The sequence below is a fragment of the Hibiscus syriacus genome, unplaced genomic scaffold, assembly GCF_006381635.1.
Source record: "Hibiscus syriacus cultivar Baekdansim isolate YM2019G1 unplaced genomic scaffold, ASM638163v2 tig00018827_pilon, whole genome shotgun sequence".
Taxonomy (NCBI): domain Eukaryota; kingdom Viridiplantae; phylum Streptophyta; class Magnoliopsida; order Malvales; family Malvaceae; genus Hibiscus; species Hibiscus syriacus.
The window spans coordinates 1,282,589-1,290,092 of NW_024062448.1; the positions used below are offsets into that span (position 1 = coordinate 1,282,589).

Here is a 7,504-nt window from a genome sequence, read left to right on the forward strand (position 1 = left end):
TTTCTTGGTTTGACATTTTAATCAGAGGTGAACAAAATGACACAACTACCATAGTCAATAGCTAGACTTTTCAGAACACTTCTGTTTCAGTTCTCTGAAATCTTCCATTTGTTCAAGCTCCGTAGACTCACCTAGTAAAGGTAGTGCAAAAATATCAGTCTAAAAATGATAATCCTGAGTGCTCATGCAAATTTGATTATAACAAGTGTTCCTCAACTCCCTTAGTCCATATTAACCGAAACTCCTTATTTAATAAATTTGATTTAATTTGCCATTGTTTGGCTAGTTAAATTCAATTTTATTGTACATATATTATAATTGCCTTTGTTCAGCTAGCTGAAGGATTCATGTCGTCACAAAGTCTTCAACTTGATAACCACAGTGGAGCAAACACTGAATTGCAAAGTACCCTATCAATGTCATGGCTTGAATGTAATCTATTCATAAAGCCAGACACACACACATATGTATATATATATATATATACTGCAGAAAAAAAATCAAAACCCAATTTGGAGGACTCGATGAGGACAAAGAATCTCTACTTTATCCTATGCCTTACCCTCATTGTGCTATTGATTTTGCACAACGGAATATGTTTCTTTTAATGCCACGTAGGCTAATCAAAGCAAGAAGAATCTAATAAAGAGCTACTTAGATGGATGTTGACTTTAGCATATATATATATATATATATATTGATTAAACTCAACACTGTAGGCTTTTACTTTATGCACCAAATTGCCCTTCTTGATTTCAGTGGCAACCTGCTGGGGGTTTATTACACACAGTGCAAATATATATATATATATATATATATATATATATATATATGTATATATTGGGTAAACGGATTCTATTTCTTAAGCTTGTCGAGGAAAAACTATTATAGTCATGGTGTTTGTTGGAGGTCAGAAAATCTCATCGTTAGAGTTCAATTTCCAAACAACTTACCTAAACTAGATTCAACTACTCGACCATTCCATCTGAGAAGATCATGATCATCATAAATAGAAGTAGGAACTAATTAGTTTTTACAATCTCATGTGCTAGTTACCCCATTCTGTCCGCTCCTAACACATACCTGAATGCTAAGATGATTGACTATACATGCGGGGAGAAAGATAGATTGGTTCCTTCAAGGGAAGGGTATGCACTTTGATGTAATTTTATATTAGGATCAAGGGGTCCTTATTTTACTGGGGTTCAATCTTGTCATTTGTCAAAGATTTACAACCTCAATTATTAAAAAGCTTTTAATTAAAAAAATATTCAAAGAAATCAAGATTAAAATTTTCTCATTGTTCATTTCCTCAGAAGGAAGAATTTTATTTAAAATGTTTGAATGTAAAATGACTTACAAACATTTAAACATAAGAAGTACAAAAAAATAAGTTCAAACAAGATAACATGCATGAGAATGCAACAAAACTCCTGATGGATGCCTCAGCCGACTCCCGATCAGAATGCCCCATTACACATTGAATGTCAATGCCCCTGAATCGATCAAATCTTGGACCTTGCGCTTCAATACCACACAGTTCTCAGTGGTGTGCCATGAGCTCCCAATGTGATAGTTACATATGGCATTTATATCATGGCCTTCAGGATATGGGGCTTATATTGGTTTGGATTGAACTAGAGTAATAAGATTCTTCTCAACTAGCATTGGGAGCAATTCCTTATATGTCATTGGGATTGGATTGATGTGAGTCTTTTCACATAATACATTATGAGGTATGGTCCCCATACTAGCTAGATAAGATCCCACAATGTTAATCTCAACTCTTTTCTCATTGTCAGTATGGCTAGTGCCACTTATCTGGCCATTCTTGAAAGCTCTTTCGATCATTTCTCCACACATGACGATGTCAGAGAAACTCTTAGTGGCAGCTCCAACTATGTAGTTGATATATGGAGACTTCAATGTATCGATGAACAGAGTGATGAACTCTCTTTCAGTCATTAATGGATGCACTTGAGATGACATATCCCTCCATCATTGAGTATAATGTTGGAAGCTCTTATCAGTCTTCATCTCCATATTTTAAAGCTTTATTCGATTGGGGGCCATATTAGTCATGTGTTTGTATTGGCCCAGAAAGGCACTAGTCAAATCCTTCCAAGAGCGGATTTTAGCACGATTCAATTGGTTATACCACCTAGAAGCGGGCCTAGTAAAACTATCCTAGAAGCAGTGGATCAACATCTAATCATTGTTTGTGTACACAGTCATCCTTCAAATAAATATCATGAGATGGGCATTAGGGCAACTGGTTCCACTGTATTTTTCAAACTTGGGCATCTTAAATTTGGATGGAAGTACCAAGTCAGGAACTAAGACTAGTTCTGTTGCAACCCTTTCATTGTGAGAGCTTTGTCATCTCATTCCCTAGAATGTCTCTCTGTACCACTTTTTCAAATTCTCTGGGATCTCATTGTTGGCTCTTCTCATCTTACTAGGATTTGGCATGTTGTAATCAATAGGATTATCCCGAGAATTTAACACGGTTGCCTGAGTCTTAGTGCCGGAGAAGCCTACTTGTTGACTTGGAAGCTTGTTGGGCTATATGAGTGGTTGTGAACTAGCCTGGGCCATCAAACACTCAGAGGTTTCATGGGTCAAGGAAATCTTCTCTTTGCCTCTTTCTTGGTTGAGCCCAGTCAGTTTGGCTACAATTTATTCAACCAAGTATTTTTCGTTTTGCAAGATATGATCCATAGTGGCTTTTTGCGCCTGTTCCATTTTAACCTCCCACTCTGCCTGTATCTTTTACAAACTCTCTTTCAATTCTTTCTTCAGCTTCTCAAATTTGGCTTACATTCTCAGTATTGTGTGAATGCAGTCACATAGTTAGAAGCGCTTCCTCAAAGTCCTCCATAAGATATGATTAATGCATGTAAAAATGCTTAAATGAATGTTATGCAGAATGTAAAGATGTATATGGAGATACAAAATGCAAAGATGTATATGTAGATGCAAAAATATTGATCCCAACGATGAATATTTTTAGAAAAATTTTCACTAGAGATAAAAGCTTTCACATTACAAGACAGTCCACTTTACAGACATGCCTTTGTTTAGGTATTGAGTCTGAAGTTGATCACTGCTTCATCTCGGATCTTCATCTTTGAAGATGGCCCTCAAGTATTTTGTAACCTAATTTTGTTATCACCCATGCGGTGTTGTAGTGCGTCACTCTTTTGTGGTTAGCGTTGTAACGATCATAAATAAGAATATATTATTGGATTACTCCTCGGATCAGTGGACCATCATTCCCATCTTGAATGTTCCACGATCTTTGAACAAGTCTTATTCTTGTACCCTAAACTTCTTTTACCCTTCAGTGCATGTTTATGTACGCGACTGGTTGATTGAAAACTTCACATCTTCTAGTGAAAATTTTCTCTCAAATATCAATGCAATGCAAAGAATGATGAAAAATGACATAATCAAAAGGAAAGAAATAAGTTAGTGTACACAAACAAAAGAAAATAAATTAGTTAGTACATGTAAGACAATCGATACATATAAAAATGCTATAACACCTACCCTATCATAATATCTACCCGAACATGCTTTAATTAAATAACATTCCTACCTGGACATGCTATCTAACCAAAATGATTTTTTAAGAAATTAATTCAAACCGCATGGTATCTAGTTCGCATGCTGTTATTCAACAAAATTTAAAACAAAAAGGAAAGGTTCAGAAACACTCATCCTTTGTGTACACTTATTTTGGGTACCTACTGATGGACAGAGGTTCGGGATGACTATACCTAGGGTGACTATTCTACGATTCACTATATGCATGGTTTCGGCTCTAACAGGAAAATAATACCTAAATTGTCCTTGATGTCGGTGCCCCCTTGGGCTACGAAGCCCTCGATCCTCACCCATTACGAGGAATAAATCCCTATGAAGGTATAAGGTATGTATCCCATGGGTTATTTGCTAAAACTCATACGAAGAATAAATTCTTATGAGAGTAAAGCATTCACCCCGACTTATCTGGATCGAAACTCGGGTCTAGAGCTTATGTCATGCAAATACATGTGATGTGTGTGAGGAGGAATGTACAAACCTTTGACTTAAAAGGAAACGTAAAAAATCTAAAAAAAACTTGGAAAGAGCTGAAAGCAAAAATTAAAATGTTAGTACAACAATTAAAAATGAAGAAATTTAAAACTTCAATAAATGGATCATAAGTTAACTAAAGACTCGAACTCATAATTTCTACTACAATGACAATGTGTAAATGACCTACAACGTGACTCTCTAAAAAAAGTCCCCAGAAGAGTCGCCAAGCTGTCATAATCATTTAAAAAAAATTAAATATTATTTAAAAAACAATTAAGACTTTATTTTTGAGAAATTGGTGATTTTGGATTAATATGAATTAAATTGGATAGAGTCACCATCGACCTTTGAATTAGGTATGTCGAATACCTAAAAACGTCTTTTAAAACAATTTTAGGAAAATCATTTTTAAACCAAAATTTGGTATGCGTTTACCAATGATTCAATTTAAAAGGGTTCAAAAGTCAGTTATGTGTGGGGAAGGGTAAGCACCCCCACAATGCCCAAAAACTGGTACTGAATTGCTTACACGTTATCGTAAATGGTGGAAATCATAAAGCAAATATAAAATTATATTATGATCTGTTTATTAAAATTTAATTAATTTGCTTTGAATTATTAATTAAAGAAAAATTTTTAACTTGAAAAGAGATCTCGAGATTAGCAATCCTCCGCTGGGAAAGCTATCTCGACTATTTCTTATTCGTAAAGAATATTCCCTCTTCGATAAAACATTAATCGAATATAAATTGAAAATTGAAAATTGCTTAAAATAAAAAAATTGATGTTTAGAAACGTACATTGGATCATTTGAATAATAACACATTAATTAGTAAAATAACTCGATTTATTTCAAGTTCCTATGTCGTTAAAATGTCGTACTGGATCTATCACTTCGACCAAGTGATGCTTTCCATGCTCATTCTACGCATACGTGTTCTTGAAATTATTCGAATAATATACCAATAGATAATAGAACAATAAAATTGAAAATATACAAATAAAATATTTACAGTAAATATCAATCATATTACAAACACTAAAAATAAAATAACAAGCAAAAGGGATTAAAATAGAACAATAAAATATTTAAAGGACCAAAATATGATTAACAAAAATTTGAGGACAAAAATAGAAAATAAAAACTTAAGGGAATAAAATAGCAAAAATAGAAACTTAAAGGATTAAAATCACGAAAATAAAAACTTAAGGGACTAAAATAGTAAAAATAGAAAATTAAAGGACAAAATAGAAAAATAGAAACTTAAAGGACTAAAATAGAAAAATAGACATTTAAAGGACTAAAATAGCAAAATAGAAACTTAAGGGACTAAATAATAAATAAAAATACTTTAGAGCCCTGATCACAAACATTAATCAGTACAACAACAACAACAACAACAAAACCATATTCCCATATATAATGGGACTAAAATAAAACAAAACATAAACACGTCAGGGTAAAATAACAATTAACCCAATAATGTAGCAATATAGAAAATAGTGACTAAAATAGAATATTTACAAATGCCATAGTCGAATTCAAACATCAAAGAAAGTATATAACACATGAAATTAGTGACTAAAACATAATATAGAAAACTCAGTTCCCAAAGTAATATATCACACGATTTCATTAATTACCAAAATAATATAATACAAACAGGTGAGGACCTAAATTGTTATTTACACTGAAAAATATGATAAATACAAGTGAAATTACAAAAGTCAGGGACTAGGGTGCTATTTGCCCTCAGAATAATAAGAAACATAGGTAAGATTTACAAGAGTCAGGGACTAATGAAGTTATTATCCCTTTAAACGAAAACACGCTAAATCCCCTTGGTTTAAACGACGTCATTTTATATTCGATATAAAAGGTTGAAACTAAGGCCAAACATCGACCAAACTTCCCATTTCAACCATTCCCTTTTTTTTTAGCCCAAGGGAGAGAGAAATCTCTCTTAAACCTTTCTTTTCCCCTCTTAGTATCACCGTCGTCGAGGTAAATAAGATCTAGAAATAATGAGATCTAGAAATAGGGCTTTGATTTTCTGCTTGGAGATGGATCAAATCCGGATTTTCCAGAATTTATTTTGTTTGTTTAATGTGTTTGTTATTTGGTTAGGATATTGATTAATTTGGGCACTGTAGATGATAATTTTGCACTGTTTGATATAGCTTGATGACGACGACAATGTGGGATTGCTCGACGACGGTTCACGCGCTGATATGGAGGAGCGCGTGTATCTCATGCGTCGTCGATTCCTTGATGGCGGCGGTTTAGGGTTTTATAAACCCTAGGGTAGTAATCAGGTCAGGTCTGGATCCGGGTTTGGTGCTGGACTTGAATCGGGTCGGGTTAAATGTTGGGTCACCCGAGTGGGCTGTTGGGTTTCCACTTGGGGTGTTGGGCTTGATGTTGTAATGGGTTGCATTTGGGCCTACACAAAAATTAAATGTAAAATGTAAATAAAAATAAAAATAATAATATTTAATATTTTTGTAGACCCGGAAAAAATGGATGTCTACAACAAATAAATTAAAATCCATCACGGTGATCCATAAATTCTTCCACACCCATATTTAAATTCAAAAAAGAAATTAGATTAGATTTATGCAAAGTGAATTGCCCGTCCAGCTCAGTTGGTAGAGCGCAAGGCTCTTAACCTTGTGGTCGTGGGATCGAGTCCCACGGGGGGCAATTCATAATTCTGACTGCCAGAGGTCTCCCACGGAAGCTGCTCTCAACCTGGTGTTGGGGGCAACTTACTATCCTTCCTCCCCCTTACCCCATTACATATGGGAATAGGGTTAGCTAATTTTTATTTATACAAAGTATTTTAAAAATATCATATAGAATATATTTTATTATTAAAAAATAAATTATAATTTTTACCTTGAACTTCGATTGGGCAAAATATCAATATTTTGATTGATGAAAATAATATTCTTGAACCTATCCATATTATAATAAATAAATGTGAGAAAAGAAAATAAATAAATTAATAAATCAATAATAATATTAAAAATACTAATAAATTAATAAGTAAATAAATATTAGATTAGAATTTTTTATTATTATAAAAGGGATCACATTTTATTAATACATGAAATAAAGATACAACTAAGTCCTAAAGAAAATGGAACTAGTGGACTCCAAAAAAACGTTTAACAAAAACAATTAGAGAAAATAGAACACAAAAGAAAAAAAACTCCAATAGATGAAAGAAAGTCATAACTTCTTACTCTAAAAGTTAAAACAAAGTAAAATCATACAATAACTTCTAGATTATGAAAAATATTTGTAGCAATTTGATATACTAACGACCATTGATCTTGATGAGCTTAAATCTTTATCTATACGATTCATACTATATTAATTATCTATTCTCAAAAACACCACAACAACGACTCCCTA

At 33.2% G+C, this 7,504-nt stretch overlaps 1 non-coding gene across 1 annotated transcript; it reads left to right on the top strand.

Moving 5' to 3' along the window:
• The first annotated feature begins 6,714 nt into the window (after positions 1 to 6,714).
• On the top strand, positions 6,715 to 6,787 carry TRNAK-CUU. Its single transcript has one exon. It is a non-coding gene; the product is annotated as a tRNA-Lys (tRNA).
• The last annotated feature ends 717 nt before the right edge of the window (positions 6,788 to 7,504 follow it).